Below are 18,700 nucleotides of genomic sequence, written 5' to 3' on the forward strand. Positions count from 1 at the left end.
ATTGTAATGTTTTGATAGGGAGACTAAATTGTTTTTCTACCAGGGCTTTGAAGTTTTTGAAGGTACCTAAGGCATCTGATTTTAGCACAAGAGGAAAGATCCAACAGTACCTAGTATAGTCATCAACAAAGGAGATGTAATACTTATAGCCTTCCATAGAAAGTACAGAGGCTGGTCCCCAGAGGTCTGTATGGATTAACTCAAGAGGATTTTTCGATTTGATTTCAGTTGCTGAAAAATGAAATTGATGTAGTTTACCAAGTTGACAAGCATTGCAGAATTCAAGTTGTTGTTTATTATCAGAAGAAATGTTGATACAGCTGTTTCTCAAAAGAGTTTGAACAACATGCTTACTTGGATGACCAAGTCTATTATGTAAAAGACTAACTGAAACATTGCTGGAAGCATGAAAGCTTACTGGAAAACCAGACTTTATTTGCACAGACAAAGGGTTAACACAGGTTTGATGAGAAGAAAAAACTGACACCATAGAACTTGGTTGTTGAACTTTTGAATCAAAAGGAAGAAATGACTCTTCATATGACAGCAGCTTATACAACCCTCCTTCAACAATCCCCTGAGCCAGCAGTGTTCCCTTCACCTTGTCCTTTAGAAAACAGACATCAGATGTAAATTCAATTGTGATGTTACTGTCAACAAGAAGCTTGGAAACACTTATAAGGTTTTTGGTAATTTTTGGAACACATAGGGTATTATGAAGATAAATGCATGAACCAACAGAAGTATGTAAGCATGCATTCCCAATATGTGTGATTTGAAGACCTTGTCCATTGCCTACAAGTAAAGAATTTGTGCCAAAATAAATTTTACCATCAGTTAAGTTCTGGGCTGAGTTGGTAAGGTAGTGAGTAGCCCCACTGTCAAGATACCAACCCTGATCAGCAACTCCCTCAGATGTTGCCATGTAGGCTGATTTTGGTCCCTGATTTGGATGGTAGCCCTGAGCTGGAAAGTTGGGAGCAAAATTTCTATTAAATCTGTCTCTACAATCAGCAGCAGTGTGGTTATACCTGAAGCAAATCTGACACATAACTCCTCCTTGAGCAAAATTCTTTCTATTACCCCCAAAACCACCTCTGCCAAAGCCACCAGCATTAGAGTTTCCATTATTAAAATTACCAGCTAAACCTCCACTGTTAAAGTTACCACCACCATTATTAAAACCACCAGCAAAGCCTCTTCCAGCATTAGGATTTCCATTCCAACTACCTCTTCCTTGACCTTGATATCCTCCACCTCTACCAGCAAAGTTTTGATTCCAGTTTTGATTCCAGTTTCCACCTCCATTTTTATTCCAATTATTCTGATTATTACCATTACCTTTCTTTTGAAAATTTCCAGTTTGAGCTACATTAGCCATATAGTTGCTTTTAGCTTCTTTATTGTCAACAATCTTACTGTTTTCAAGTCTAGCCTCATGTGTCAATAACATAGCATAGGCTTCACTTAGATCCATAGTCAACATGTTTGCTTCAATGTAAACAACTACAGGATAGTAGGAGTGATCTAAGCCAGTGATAAGATGAGTGATTAGATCAATGTTACTTAAAGGACTTCCAGCCAAAGCAAGACCATCAGAAATTGTTCTAAGTTTTGTGAAGTATTCAGTCATAGACAGAGATCCTTTTCTTAGATTACTAAGAAGCATTTTAAGGTGAACCTTTTTAGCCATTGATTCTGATCCAAATTGTTTTTCCAGATTCTTCCATAACTCAAGAGTAGTTTGTGAGCTTACCACGAGACTTAGAATCTCAAGACTCATTGAGGACATTATCCAGCTGAGCAGAAGCTGATCTTGACGTTTCCATGCAACAAAATCTGGATTTTCACGACCTTCTCCACTTGCTTCACCAGATCCAGATCTATTAGGAAGAAATTGCTCTGGACAGAGTTTTGATTCATCGATGTAGCTCTCAAGACCATTCCCACGAATTGAAGAGAGTACTTGTTGTTTCCAGATCGTGTAATTTGTGCGATCAAGTTTGATTGGTGTGGTAAAGGTAAAGGATGTTCCAGACGAGACATGAGTTGAAGAATTAAAGCTTGAAGAAGCCATCACGTGGCTCTGATACCAAGTTGAAGATTATAAAATGTTTGGTTGACAGGAAACTTTCTTAAACTACAGAGAGAAAATATTTCAGACTGAATTCATTATTATTAATATGTAAAAATGAAATGACGGATTACAAAACTTTATATACACAAGTCTGGAAGATTCTACAACACCAGATGCATGTGAATCAGCTTAACAACCTTTAACAAATTATTAGTGGGAAAACAATAACAAACTCTGAAATCTGTTTTGACATAAGTAACTGTAAGCTGACGTGGCTGCTGACTTAGCTGCTGACATGGACATTACGATTTATTCTTAACAGTGTGTGTGTGAAATCTATTGAGATTTTAGACATAAATATTTATAATACACTCCACAGATATGTTTAACATTAATTTTAAAAATATACCTCAAATATGTAGGGAGATATCTACCTTTATTTAAAAAGAATGAGTCTCATGAAAATAAGACTCACAAATTAATTCCTAGGAGAAATAAATAAAATAAGAGAATGACAATCTTTAGATTCAAACTCATTCCCACGACAACTCCAAGGATACGATGGCCAGATACAAAGCTTCTTTTAGAATTTCTTTGAAATTTTTTATTTTTAAATGAGTTTTACAAAATTGCCCTCAACCATCCAAGAGATGCTAAACAGAGTATAAATGGGCAGGGAGATATTTGGTAGTTCAGAAATATAGTCTATCTGAGTGACCTTAAACCTCACGAAAGGTTTTTAAAAAGGCTATGGTTATGTTGGATTTCACCTACTCAACCATACACACAAAGTAATAAATAGTAAAAATTTCATTATAACTCATTATTTATTATTTATCACTTTGCGTGTGTGACTGTGATTCGTGCCCCACCGTAAGTAAACTCTAACATAACCGAACCCAAAAAGACTATTACTCCTCATCATAGATGATAAGGCACATGCACCATTTCACTTTCCACCTTTCAATTCACACTAATATAGAATATATATATATATATATATATATATATATAAAAACAAAAAAACAAAAAACAAAAACAAAGAAAACGAAGCCACGAAGTCAATAGCAACTTATGAAACATGACCCGGACCTTGCTATTAAACCTCAATCATTTTTCATGCTTTTGGAAGTCACCAGATCTGTGAGCTAGCTGCTCTCGTTTTAGTATGTTACTTTTGCTTCCTATATCACTTACAGTTATTATTTCAATCTTTTTTTTTTTAAGAATGAAAGATTTGACTGAGAATAAGGAGTTGTATATGATGTTAATTAGCTAGATATATCCTATGTTGGTTTGATCTGATGTTTATTTATATTGCTAGATGCAGCTTTTAATTTTCTCTGAGCTTGTGCGACTCTCTAGCTAGAGCTTTCAGCAGTAACTGAAGATATAAACGGAAGAAGGTATGAGATATTATTGCTTCATAGGCTCTTGCCTCCTAGTTTGATGTTTGTTTTACTTAATTCCCATGGCTATACTAGTTTGTTTTATGCCAATTCTGACCGTTGGATTAAAACGTACGGAAAAGATGATTGAGAGTTTAAGTTCCAAGTTTTTAATGCGATTTTTTATTACATTAATTTTCATTCATTTATTTGTATTAATTCTAAAGTTAAAGACAATTGATTAACGGCAATCACCTCCAAGTCACTTCTGTTGAACGTACCTTATAATTAAAATTAACTTTCGAGCCGTCCTATCTTCTGGCCTCTTAGTCTTTCAATCCCAAGTACCCACATAAGTCCATTATACTCTCTGTTTACTTCATGATTACTAATATATATCTTAAATTCTGCACGTAAAGTTATTTTGCAGTTTATCTTCATATAAATTATACGAACTCAAATTTTCATTATGCAAATTATTCAATTCTAACTCAAACATTAAAAAAATCACAAAAATTACTCAAAACATCTATATTCTATATTTGTTTCGATTAAAACTTAATTAATATTCTTTACTTTTCATTTGCTGCATGATAGATTTGTTTGATTTTTAATTTATATTAGACAGAAAATACTATTTTGCGTTTGAAAAGTATGTTCAATAGCTATAGTAGGTCCAAATTTTAGAGACTAAAAGAGAATTTACCCCAATCTTTACCATCCCAAACAAAGTGTTATTTGCATCAATTATGTAGTAAAATAGAGTAATAAATAATTAAATTAGTCATCGAATAGATGAGTGTTTGAGGAAAAAAAAATTCTTAAAATATTATTTGAGATTTATGGAATTATTGTATTGGAATATTGATTGAAGTAAAAATGGGATAATTATCTTCAAATTTTATCAGGAGTGGGCTTGCATAAGATCTTGAACCCCTCTAATCTCTAATACTCTTTTTAAATTTAATTATGGATGGCTTTTTAGTTTTCATCACTCTTAGTCTCTTACCAGATTCCCCCATGTAACTGCCTGTCTTCACTCGCAATGCACAACTGATTCTTCGGTTTATCTAGATTCTGTTAAATTTGTTGTTTGATATTTTTATTTAAAAATTTCTAAAGTAATCTAATTTCAATATAATCCACCATATATTACGTTTACCTTATTTCTTCTCTTCTTTTTGCAGCTAAAGGCTACTTAAAGTCTGGCGTTTGCATTTTGCTCTTATTGATCAAAGCCGGCATTAATAAACGTGCATTCGCAGAATAGAAGAAAGTACTTAAACGTTCAGTAAAAAGTAATTAAACATTATCGTTCGATCTTGTGATCAAGCCTCGTTGTTTTGCTTATAGCGTACTGAGATCAACTTTGTTAATTGCAGATAAATAGCATGGAAATTTTATCAGGTATTGCATCAAAGCTTGGAGAATTATTGGTGGATGCTACCATAAAACAAGCTCGCTATCTGTTCTGTTTCAACAGCATTGTTAAAGAACTTGAGGATAAAGAAACTAATTTGAAGAAGGAAAAAGATGGCATCAATGAAAGAGTAGAACAAGAACGACAAAAACACTGCGCTATAGTAGTTGAGAAAGATGTAGAGAAGTGGCTGGCAGATGTAGTCAAAGAAATGGCCGATGTCCGAACTTTGAAAGCAAAGATAGATAAAAAGAAGAGTTGCTTCAATGGATGGTATCCTAATTGGCGTTTCCGATATTGGATGGGTAGAAAAGTATCAAAGGAGACTCGCAAGCTGTCCGATCTACAAGACCGCGGCAAATTCAGCACAGTTGCCCTTCCTAAACCTCTACCATCAGACAAAGAAATGCCTATTCCAAGATTTTTTTCTTCTTTCGAGACTACCGAATCGGCTTGCAATCAGATCATTGAAGCACTGAAAAAAGATAGCACAAAGATGGTGGGATTGCATGGTCTCGGTGGTGTAGGAAAGACAACCCTGGCAAAATTTGTGGGCAATCAACTTCGGCAAAACAACATTTTCGATAAGGTGGGGATAGCCACTGTATCTCAGGATCCAAGCATAATAAATGTTCAAAGTGAGCTGGTAAAGTCGTTAGGTTGGGCATTAACGGAGAAAGATGAAGAAGATAGAGCAGACCGATTGCGCTTGATGTTCTCTGAGAGTAAAAGCCGCAAGATACTCGTAATCCTTGATGATGTCTGGAAAGAGCTCGACTTGGAGACAATAGGTATTCCCGTCGGTGATAGAGACAATTGCTGCAAAATCCTTCTAACTACACGCCTGCAGCAAGTTTGTTATCGCATGGGTTGTGACCCGCGGATTAAACTAGATGCTCTAGACCAAGCAGAAGGATTGGATTTACTAAGAAAGCATGCTGGCATTGACGTTGCTGATAAAACCATGACTGATGTTTCAAAACGAGTTGCTGATGAATGTAAGGGGCTGCCTTTAGCTATTAAAGCTGTTGGAAGTGCACTAAGATTAAGAACTGCTGATGAATGGAATGTAGCACTAGATAAACTACAAAATGCAAAACTCGATAAGATAGAAGGTATTGATAAGGATTCCCGGGGCGTTTACGGTTGTCTCAAATTTAGTTATGATTATTTGAATGGTGAGGATTCCAGGTCGTGCTTCTTGTTGTGTTCGCTGTTTCCAGAAGATTATGAGATAGATTTGGAGGATTTGCTTGGATATGCAGTGGGGTTGGTTTGGTATCAAGCTGAATCAATCGAAAAAGCCAGAAGCCTACTGCGTGGAACGATCAAAGGACTCAAAGATTCTTCATTGCTGTTAGACACTGATGATGACAGATTTGTGAAAATGCATGACGTAGTTCGCGATGTAGCCTTATGGATAGGCTCAGAGGAGAAGAAATTTTTTACTAGTAAAGTTGGCTTTGGATTGGCGGAATGGGCAGTGGAAGAAGGCCTAGAACAATACAGAGGAATCTCTTTGGTGGGAAATGAAAAAGAAGAGCTTCCTAGTGGTTTGGTATGCCCTAACCTTCATATTTTGCGATTGGAGAATACTGAATATGACAACAAATTGCAAGTTCCGGAACATTTTTTCAAAGAGATGCCAGCATTGAAAGTTGTCACTATAATAGGTGGAGTTCTTTCACTTAAATCACTTCAGATCCTCACCAACCTCCAGGTTCTGCAGTTGATTCGATGTGAGGTGACTGACGCGTCTTTCCTTGGAAAGTTAAGGATACGTCAAATACTTTATCTCGAGAAGTCTCCCATTGAAATTCCAGATGGATTGAGGGATGAACTTTGTAGATTGAAACTTCTGTATATTGATACTGGCTCCATTTCTCCCATTACGATAAAAAAATTTCCTCAATTAGAAGAATTTTATGGTTGGATAAAAAATTGGGAGGTTGAAGGGATGAGTTCAGAAGAAAGTTATGCTGGGCGTGCTGAGTTGAAGTCCCAACCCGACGAATCCGTTGTATGTCTTCCAAAAGACTTTTCATTTCCGAAATTACAAAGGTATGACATCAATAAAGTTGACGGCGATGGTTTTGTAATTTATAGAGGGACAAGGTACTTATGCATTGAGAATAACCATAAAGCAACACTAGTTATTTTTTCAGCATTGTATCCAGAATTGGAAAATCTTTATCTAAAAAGGGTAAGATGTTGTCATAATATTGTGCCAAGCATAGATGAAAGTGGATTAAATGAGTTGACTTTTCTTGACGTCGACTATTGCGAAGATTTAGAATGCATAATGGATGCCTCTAAGTCACCGCATGGAAAGAGTGGGAATCCTGTGATGCTCTCAAGATTAGCAGAGTTATATATGTCAGAATTACCAGAACTGAAGTGGATATGGAAGGCGCCCGCCCAACATGTGATCAGCCTCCAATCTCTTACAGAATTAAATGTGTCACGGTGCAACAATTTGACATATATCTTCACGTTGTCACAAGCTCGAAGTTTGGTGCAGCTTAAAACTCTGCAAGTGAGTTATTGCAAGAGACTGGAATGTATCATCGAAGCAAAATTTGATCATAATGAAGGGGAAATAAGTGCAGTGTATGGAAATACAATACTCGAGCTCCCTTTGTTGAGAAAATTAAGATTTGAAGGTCTCCCCGAACTCATCAGCTTCTGTTCAGAAAATTATTATTTAACTTGGCCGGCATTGGAAGAGTTAGATGTAAGCAGCTGTCCTAAATTGACTGTCAACAGTACTGAACTTGAAGCCAATTTGCAGTATCTTGGAGAGGTATGTTCGTTTGTGTTTATGTTTTTTCATTCCTTTTTCTTCAATTTTACTCAAAAAGATGGTTTATCAAAAACTTTTGTGATCATTCATTCATATCACCTTGCATTTGGCCGTGTTGAGATGAAGATGATGGTGGTGGTAATGGTGATGATAATAATAATGATCCTTGAGCAAATATCTTTGTTTTAGGGCCTAAAATTCATTCTTCAAATAAAAGTCGTATCTCGTTTTACTTTATAAAAAAACTGGATGCAAGCACTTGTAAAGTATATATATTATTAGTCAAATTCAATTCATTAGTTAATTTAACCATAGAAATAGAATACTAATTTTTCTCAAACAAACCGATGTCACTGCTATATCACTTCACATGATCTCTTTCAATGAATTTCTTTTTCTTTTTTATAAATTCCTTACTTTCACAGAGTATAATTATTTTATAAGTTTACATGTGTAGTATTATATTTTTGTAGGGAATTGTTTTTTTTAAGTATTTGTCGCTTAATTGTCGATTTGACAATCCTAGCTGCTAACAAATTTTAATTACATCAAGTTATTTATTTATTTGTCTCAGAAATTACGAATTCTACGAGTAGGCAAATGCTCCTATTTGCGTGACACAATTGACGATCTGTTGAAGCACGGCTTAAAAAATTTGGAAACATTGTATATTGGAGAACTTAGAGTACAAGTGATATTTCAAGTGGAAGCTATTATCGCTGAGGGACAAGAAAACAAACTATTCCCATGTTTGAAGACGTTGTGGTTGGAAAACCTTCGAGAACTGCAAGTATTATATCATGAAGGTCCTACGCATAATTTTAGCCTGCAAAGTCTTACCTATTTAAGCGTGGACGGGTGCGCTATGCTGAGACGTCTTTTCTCATCAACACTTGCTCGAAATCTGTTGCAATTGGAGGAGTTATTCATTCAGGGTTGCTGGGAATTAGAGCAAATCATTGATGAGGATGAGGATGAGGATCATCTCCAACCTGTATGTTTCCCAAAACTCACAAGGATCTCTGTGTATTATTGCCCCAAACTAAAGCATCTATTTCATATCAGCGTAGCTCCAAGTCTTCAAAAACTGAAGCACCTATCTCTAGCAGCTAATGATGAATTAGAAGAAGTATTCTGGCATAAAGATGGAGCAGACGTCACGGATTACAATGAAATTGTTATGAATGAACTTCGGGGGTTGGAACTGGGAGATTTACCAAACCTCACCAACTTTTGGCCTGCGGGTTATCAGATCCCATTTCCATCTGCATCCGATGAAGATGTTCGTAATTGTCCCAAGCTTCGTCCAAATTCAGAAGGAGATAGATGATTCTAAGAATTCTGGAGCACAAGTCAACTCTTGAGAACTTTAGTTAATTGACTCTAAACATAGTTGGTTCATGTTTTCGTTTGTGATAGCTAATTGATCTATCCTAAAATCAAAATTTCTCTTTCAATATATATATGTGTTATATTATAATTTTCTCTGTTTGTTTTTTAATCATTTTATTCATCATTCGTATTTAATGCCCAATTGATTGGTTGGATATATAGGCACATCAAACTGCAGACGAGGCAGATGCCAGCCAAGAGAGGAAGATGCCAGCGAAGAAAAAGATGGCAGCGAACATAAATGATTTTAATATTCTCCATATTAAACGATAATATTGATGATTTTGTGGTTCCTTTTGGTAGCTTTATGATTTTTTTTTCATATATATTTGCTTTAATATTCAGTGCGTGCTCAAATTGTGAAGAATAAAGTTTCAAGGCTTTGTTGTATGCATCTCAAGATTTATTCAACTTCAAAATTTTACCTGTTCCGTTTGTGATCATTGTTTCTTCAATTGTTGAAATTTTGACAAAATTGCCGGCTAAATTGATGGCCTTTTCGATGGGCATTATTTGTGCCAATTTAGTAGTAGCACGCATTTTGTATTGAGGAACTTCAAAATATTCTACCTTTCTAGACGGCGAAGAAAGTGTGTAATGTCGTGACAGCAATAATTTTTATTTTTTAATTTTGGGAGAGTATTGGATATTTTGGGGTTTTAGGAAATGAGACTTCATTAACTCATAAATGAGTGGCTACAAATGTGTTTTTCGCATTCTCTGGTGCCCCGTACCTTTTGACAGCCACGCATTCTTCTTGGCTCGTGGAAACTGGAAACTCATTTTCACAAATAAGACTTTGCTTTTATGCTACAAGCCTACAAGTGCTTTTAATAATTATTTTAGACTTTGCTTTCTAAACCGCGAAGAAAGTGTGGCGACAGCAATAATTTTTATTTTTCAAAATGTTTTTTTTAATGGTATTTAAGTTCCTTTTTTCTATTTTGTCTCAAAACATTTCAATCATTTTTCGTTTAACAAATCATTCAATTATGGATAGGGTTATTTACACTCTAAATATTACTTTGAACATTCCACTACTCTACACACTCATACACAATTTATAGAAAAATTAAATTTTACTTTATATACTCTTTAAAATTCAAATAATATCCTAACTTCAACTATTTAAGTTATCAAACTTTATTTCATAAATGGTACAATGATAATATGATAATATTTTATAAATAGTACCCAAAAAAAAAGATAAAGAAGGAGATGAAGAAGAAGGGCCAAAGCAAATACATAAAAAAAATTCTTTTATATTACTTTTGTTTTATTTTATTTTTAAAAATAAAAAATAAAACACATACTTTGGTCAAAATTAATTTTCTCATTGTTCATCTAAATATTAATTAGATGAACACATGAAGCCACCAAATGAAAGCCACACTTGGCTTCATAAATAAGAAATAGCTAGCTGCTTGCTTCCTCGAGATCACATGCATGTTTCACTAATTTGCTTCTGTTGCTTCACTTGCCACCTCATGCTTGACGCCTCTTTCTTTTTTGCTTTATTCGTGTATATATATATATATATAAAGTTTAAATACAATGGAGGCTGCTTCATTTTTCATATTTTTGGAGAAGCCGAAATCAAAAGCAAAACAGAGAGAAGAAAAAGAAATTGGGAGAAAGAAAGAAAAGGAAAGGAAAAGAGAAAGAAAAAGAAAAGAAGAAAAGAAATAAAAGAAAACAGAGAAGCCAAGAGTGAAGAAAAATAGAAAAAGGAAGGAAAAATAGAAAGGAGACTAAGAAGCGGAAAGTCAAAAAGAAGTTGAAAAGATAAATTGAGAAGAAACTTTAAGGAAATGAAACTAGGCAGTTAGATTGATATCTAGTGAATTAGTGGACGATAGATATATAAAGTTTGAATAGTTATATTATAGTTTTCATGTTACGTATCGGGTTTTAGATTAATTATAATAGTTAATTTTTGAACCATGTGTTTTAGGAGAAATTCATGTTTCCAAAAACCCACAAGAGCTTGAATGAACCCGAGAGTGAATTAAACTCTGTGAATAGATATTATTATTACTATTGTGCATTCTATGAAGCATTTATTTTTTATAGTATAATTTAATATCATGTTATAATTATATGCACGCATTTTATATATTTGATTGAGTTATAAGATGTAATTGCCAGCCACCATATATTTATTCTTCCCCATCGGCTTTGTACATGTAGATTGAGAGTTAGGTCACTCTACCCATTCAATGTGGTTAAATTCAGCTAGTATTGAGAGGTTTTTCCCCTGACATACTCGTGCGATGATGATCCTGGTGAGTATTAAGAGTTATTTTTCATGGGTACTATTTGTTGCAGTTTTGCCATTTATATATGTATGATTTTATGTCATAGATTATGTATGAGCTCTAGTGTTTTACTTTATTTTTATATATATAATTATATTCACTCACTGAATCGTAAACTCACTATTTTTCTATTTATCTCATTTTTTCTCGGTCTCAGCTGGATTTCATATAGTTCGATTTTTAATCAATTGAGGTTAGGCCATGACACACATTATTGCATGACTTGCATTTTGAGCACGTTTATGTCCATATGTATATATTTAAGATATATGTGTATATAGTGAGTTTAAAATTGTACGAAATTTGAATATGTTTTCAGATGAGACACATATGTTATTATATGTTTATAGTAAAGGCCCGAGGCCATTTTTATATATCCATGAATTAGTTTATGTCGTGAGTTTTAAATATTAAACCGCGTGATTTGCCTCGAATCCGACATATGGGTCGGGCGGGTCGTGTCATTCATCCACCATGATTTTACAATTTATATTATTCATCCAAAATATCTTTAATTTCCAATAGAAAATTGACAAAATCATAGCAAATTGATCATTTTGCTCTTAAAAATTAATTTAACGTAAAAAGACAAAGGAAAATTATCAACCACATATTTTTAGTTTACCCTGTTATTGAAAACACTAAAAAATTTGAATTTATTTAATTTTTTACTCTAGATTTATAATTGATATCAACTACCCACCCAAAATGTTAATACTGTTAGAATATTTTATAGAATTTAAATAAAGGTCACTTTATCCTTGGATTCAAGGGCATTTTTCAATTTGCACCATAAGTATGTATTTATTTAAAGTTATAAGTGTTTTTCATTTTTTTATTATTATTTAATTATTTTTAGTAGATTTTTTGAGATTAAATAAATTATTTTGCCTCCTCTAATAAAAACCTAAATTTTGAGCTATTTTTTTAAAATGTTAGAATGTCTAAAATATTATTTATTTATTAAATAATATTATTTTATTCTTTCATAACATAATTTTAAAAAAATTATTTATTAAAATAATTTTTTAATTTTTAATAAAAACTACCAATGAGAATCAAATGACTACAATTTGTTTTTAAAAAAATATTCTAATAAAAACATTACTTAAATAAACTTTATTTAAAAAAGTTATACTAAATAGAACCTTAGGCTACAAAAACTTATTTTAAGCCCAGCTAAATTGAAATAATTTATCAATAAACATTATTTATTAAATATAATAGCCTCGTATTTCATTGTTTCTTCATATAATAATAATAATAATAATAAATCCCTCTATAATGCCATCATTTTTTTACAGCATTATCAATATTCTCTTTAACAAAAAAAATCACAAACATCAAAATCCAATCTTAATTCAATTTGGCACGTAGTCCTGGTTTTGCGTTTGTATGAAAAGACTACAAATGACGTGCCCGTACACATCTCCAATATTAATTGATCCTCGTGATGATCATCAATCGCGGCGTTTCGTGGCATCCAACCGAAACTTAAATATCAGGAAAAAAAAAATTAAACAAAAAACGGTTCACACTTTCCATTGAACTCTTGCAAATTAAGCAACTCTATCTACATCGTTGTTATTGTTTTTATTATGTTTTTGTTGCATTATTGTGAAAAAAATCAAAGGAATATCGAGAAAAGGAGATGATGGGATATTTTCTTTCAAGACCCTTGCTGTATGCAGCAATCAATTAATCAGAAATTCCATTTTCTTTTATTTTCCGTTTAGTTTTTCTTTAATTATCAGAAATATTAACTTAAGTTAATGTTTATTAATTGGAATTTTTTTCCCCCTTCACAGAATGGTTTTTGGTTATGCTTACCCTGCATATGAGTGCTTTAAAGCAGTAGAGAAGAACAAGCCAGATATTGAACAGCTCCTGTTTTGGTGCCAATATTGGTATGGAACTATGGATCAGTGCTTACACTATTAACTAACAATTATTTTGCAACAATACTAATTAATCCCTTACATATAACGAGTCATATTCATGTTTGGATGCTTGGATTTAATAAATTCAAATTATTAGAATCAGAGTTATACAGCACCTGATTCTAATTCTTGATTGTGTAAAATCATGACGTCCGAACCTACGCATCCTTTTGCTTGTAATAAAAAAGTATTGTATTTTATGAATAACAATACTATTGTACAACGTCACGTGACAGTATTGCGTATTAGCTTTCGTCTACTTGTATCATGAAGGTTGCCGATGTACAGGGAGGCTAAGTTGGCATTCTTCATATATCTTTGGTATCCCCAAACAAAAGTACATAAATCGGCATTAATTCATCATCTTTTTCAGTACTCTGTAAAATTTCTGATTCAAATTATTTTAAAAGTTTCAACTTTTAATATTTTCAGGGGACGGCTTATGTGATATAATGTTTTATTGCGGCCTTATGCTGCAAAACATGAGAAAGAAATTGATCTTAATTTGTTGAAGCTGAGAATTAAGGCCAGGGAAATAGGTCTTCTGCTTTGGGAGAAGGCCGCCATTTATGGGCAAACAAGGTTTTTTTGAGATTTTGCAGTACGTCTCTTCTCACTCAGCTTCACTGCCTCAATCTGATCAGGTAATTTAACAACATTTTGTAATCTATTTTGCTGCCAATTTGCTCATTAAGAGACAAAAATGTTTTGTTTCGGGATATTATGAAAAACGATAGAAAAGTAAGTGGGGAAAAAAAATAAAAGAAATTATAGTGAATTTTCTTTTTATATTACAATAGGAAGCAAGTTAAACTGTTTTTTATTCTGCTGCTGCAGCAGCAAGAAGCTACGGAAGAAGCAGGGCATTTGCCAACAAAATATGAGGCTGCTGCTAAAATGGAAACAGTGCCAGAATCATCATCTTTCCAAGATGGCAATTTAATTAATTCCTTCAATCAAAAAGGAGTTTCCAGTGATCAAGCTATCCCGCAATCAAGAAGCAAATGGAGGTTGCTCAGGACTGCAGCAAGCCAATAATAAAGCCCTTGTATTTGTCTTGTGCCATTATGCAGATGATTTATATATGTAGAAGATGCAAATTTAACACCAATTAATAGTTAATTAGTCTCCATTGTTTACTTGCTACCAATTTTGTATCATATAAATCTCATGGGACTATTGATTAACAATATATATAGTGAGTAGTAGTGGCTGGGTACTTTCAGTTGGAAGAAAATTGTATATGCTTGGAGGACATTGTTTTTTTATGACTAAATATAAGTGTTAAATTATTTGTCTTATAAGCAAAAAAAAAACTGAATTATAATATTTTGACATTTATGTCCCTATAAGTATTAATATATATTTGATAAGTTAAAGATGGTTAGTAAATTAAAATCATTTTATTATTAATTATAACATATCTATTTTTTTCAATATATACAATGTTACAGCTAAAAAAGGTACAATGTTAATTACATTATTTGTGTGTATTATATGATTTTTTTTTTTGTTCAATCACACAATTTAACATAGAATCAATTAACAATTTCAAGTAAAATAGAATTTTACATATATTATTAATTGTAAAAGTTAAAATAATTAAGGAATAAAAACAACAGCTACATCCCAGCATATTAATTTTTGTTAAAAGTTTTGTTCAAAATAGTTGTTATAAAAAAAAAAAAAAAAAGAGCCCGAGATGAGTACAAAGTCCAAAAATATAGCTTTTACAAAATAAGTTGATTCAATCCTATAAAATCTCCACGAAATAACGGCAATTGGAAAGAGTAAAATAAAAATTAGTTATGTTTGATTGGAAATAAACCTATTAAATAGAGGTATTTTTGAAAGATTGTAGTGATTTTCGTTCAAACTTTTTTCAATTAAGATAAAAATTAAGTTATTTAACTTTTTATATTAAGTGCTATATTCTAAAAGTTAGATAAAATATGAAAAATAAACTAGTAAACTTAAATAATGTTTGACTTCACACATTTAACAAACAAACTTTAAGTTGTACTTTGTAGACTTTTTAAAAGACAAAAAAAAAGTCCTTACTAATTAAATCATTTTAGCTAATTTGTAAATAAATTCTTTTTGACACTATGCGAATTTCTTGAAATTGTGTCTTTTCTACCATATGATTTTATTGTGTTAAACAAATCAAATGGCTCCTGCTACGGATTTTTTCCACCGCATTTGGTTTATTTCCCTTTCACTGTTGCATCCTGCAACTCTTCAGCAAGAGAGTTTACTGGTCTTGCTTTCTTTCCCTTGAATCAAGAGACTTTTTGAAATAAATTATTTTATTTAATTAAAAATATTCAAAGTAATTTTTAAAAAATAAATACCCAATTTATTTAATAAAAAAACTATATTAAGGCATGCAAAGGCCTTTTCCAATCGGCTTGGCACTCAACCTTTCCAACCACAAAAAATACAGGTATAGAAAAAACTTAATCGAGCACATGTTAAAAAGATGCTATTTTTTTTATTTTTTGGGTATAATGGGATTCGTAACAAGAGATAAGGATGGACAAAGTAGGGATAGACAACCCCATACATTTCATGCGTGAAGAAAGGGAGCATATTAGTAGGGGATCATTGAAATGGTGACATCCCAATGGTAGAAAGTAGAGACGGGCATAATTAGCTAAGAAATCTGTGGTATACGCATGATTGACGGTGATGTTATAGTCTCGATTCATTAACATAAGCTCAGGAACAAAAAAAGATGTTATTTTTTAACATAAGCTCTGGAATAAATATTAAAAAAAAAATACATTTAAGATTTAAAACACAAGTTGTCTTAAATTAATTCGATTACATGTGGCTATTTGAAATTATTAAAAATAAATTCTATTTTTCGCGCTTTCCCTATCACTTTGCCAACGTGTTATTTTCACATTGGTGAATCTAAGTAGTGGCCTGATTTGCAGCCTCGAATTGACTACAGCAGATGAAAAGGAGCATATACATTTCACTGAAATCGACAAAATCAAATATCGGGTACGTACCAGGCAATACAGACCAGCCACAAACTTTTATTAGATGATTGCCACGTAGCGAAGAATCAACGGTCAATACCAGCTGGGAACTGACTAAGCCTGCGCTATAAAGTCCACGCGGCATGCAGATACGGGCCGACCAAAAGTGGACAGCAGACTCAATCACCCCGGCCTCTGCTGGTCTCATCTCTTCTCGTCTCATCCTCTAATGACCAACCTCTTTTCTAGGAGGCTCTCAAACCGTCCCACGTGTCCTGACCACACATAGGTTTGTGTGGTCACCAACCTCTGTCTTTATCTCTCTCTATTTCTAAGGACGTGTTTGGTCTCATCTCCAAGGTGCATTTCACAATGAAACGATGAAAATAAAATATGTTAATGGATCAATAACATGCTATGCTTATTTAATTTAAATATTTAATTGAGATATTTACTGGTGGATCACATATTATTTAAGGATATTAATTGATTTTATTATTAATTATTAGTCTATCACCACCTTATAGATCACACATAAAATCTTACATCAGTTAATATCTTAATTAAATATATAAAGTGAATAAATATAGTAATTAATCTATCATAATTCTATTCTACGATTTAATAAAAATATTCTCATACAAATCATTTCAGCTGCTGTTAAAATTAAAAAAATTTGTCAAAACTTTTGGAAATTATATTTTGCCAATGTCAAGCTAAATTACATTATATTGAGAAGGATAAAAGTTTTAGGCAAGTGAGAATTGTTCTTTATGACTTATGCAAGTCAACATTTATCCGTTTATACATTGATTTTGTTTGAATATAAACTCAATTAAACGATTAGGACAGGTTCAATGCACTAGTTTCTCGTGCTTAAGACATGTTCAATAAATATAAAAGTAAAATCAATATTTAGGGTTCATTTTAAATTTCTTTTTATATGAGTGATGTATCTTTTCACAAACGTGTATAAGTAAATATATTTAGAATTTGGGGTAAAATCTTACATTTTTTTTATATTGTATAACACATATAAAGATGTTACGTGTGAATATAATACATATTATAATCTGCATATCATAAATTAAAAGAAATAGTGATGTTATGTTTATTTAGTTAGAATATTTAATTTTTATCTTAACTTATGTACTATTAATAAAAATTTATTATTTGAGTTGAAAATAACAAGACTCGGTAATCATTTATCACTTGAATTAATTATATAGTGATATATTATTTATTATATTAGTTAAAATATAAATTAAGAATCTTTTGTTAAATAAGTGTAATATTATTATAGAAAAAGAAAGAAAGAGTGATGCACGTTGAAAATAATACTAAATTAAATGAATCGAAACCAAACAGGCCCCAGACTCTAGTTTCTAAAAATGGGTTATTTTTACATACCTCCCCTGAGGTTTCACGTAATAACAGTTTAATAGAAATTATCTTCGTATTTTTACATCCCTCCCCTGCAGTTAGTATTTCCTTCAGTTGACCGTTAATGGACCATAGGATGACGAAAATACCCTTTCAAGGCTGACAGGTACAATTTCCCAACAAATTTTGGCAGTGTAATGATGCGAGCGAGCGTGGGCTAGCATGCATTTTCTTTTTTTTGAAAAGGGAAAATAACATTTTCATAACTTCAATAAAAATAGTACATCAATTACAGGAGCTAGAACACCAACAGCGGAATCACATGGGCCACGGGAGGGTTACAGAAAAATGTTTCATTGTCTTGTAACTTTCTTTTTAATTAATTAATTAAAATAAATAATTTTTTTGAAATATTCCTTGATTGGGTGGCAAATTGTTGTCTGCCGATTGGGAAAGAGTTAAGAACAAAGTTGTATGTCAAAATTATAAAACCTTAATAAAACCTGAAAATAAATAAAGTTTACTTTTAATCAAAAGAATATGATGTAGAAAGTTAGAAAATGACTTCCATTCAAAGAAAGGAAGCCATTTGTTTTGTTACTATTATTTGTTTAAGGGAAAAAGAAAAGAAAATGAGCCACAAGAAACTGGTGAGCATTGAACGAAGCAAAATTAACTGACCACTTACTACTTCATATTTAAACTTGGAAGTGGGGGAACTGTAAACAACTCAACAAATACTCAGCATCACCAAATATTGGAACTGTCAAAGAAGTTCTCTCCGAAACCCGTAAACCAAAACCGAAGCCAAACCCATACCCAGTTTTTGCTGCTCATATGAAACAAGAGTTTCAGCAACAAGAAGAACGAGAACAAGAGAAAGAGGCCAAGATTAGTGATAGCCCCGCAAAGTTGAAGCCTTTGCCAAGAATGCTCAAGATAAGCAGAACTTGAGCAGCAGCAATGAGGAGGAAATCATGTCTCAAGTG

The 18,700-nt window shown here is 32.6% G+C and overlaps 2 protein-coding genes and 1 pseudogene across 3 annotated transcripts in view; all 3 read left to right on the plus strand.

Moving 5' to 3' along the window:
• Positions 1-18,700, plus strand: part of LOC102614191 (uncharacterized) — a 93,424-nt gene that overhangs the window by 33,253 nt on the left and 41,471 nt on the right. The gene's annotated exons all lie outside the window — the stretch shown is intronic.
• Positions 1-18,700, plus strand: part of LOC127899074 (probable disease resistance protein At4g27220) — a 64,588-nt gene that overhangs the window by 26,764 nt on the left and 19,124 nt on the right. The gene's annotated exons all lie outside the window — the stretch shown is intronic.
• On the plus strand, positions 13,050-18,665 carry LOC127899103 (putative HVA22-like protein g; annotated as a pseudogene).

Source organism: Citrus sinensis, chromosome 8 (assembly GCF_022201045.2).
Source record: "Citrus sinensis cultivar Valencia sweet orange chromosome 8, DVS_A1.0, whole genome shotgun sequence".
NCBI lineage: Eukaryota > Viridiplantae > Streptophyta > Magnoliopsida > Sapindales > Rutaceae > Citrus > Citrus sinensis.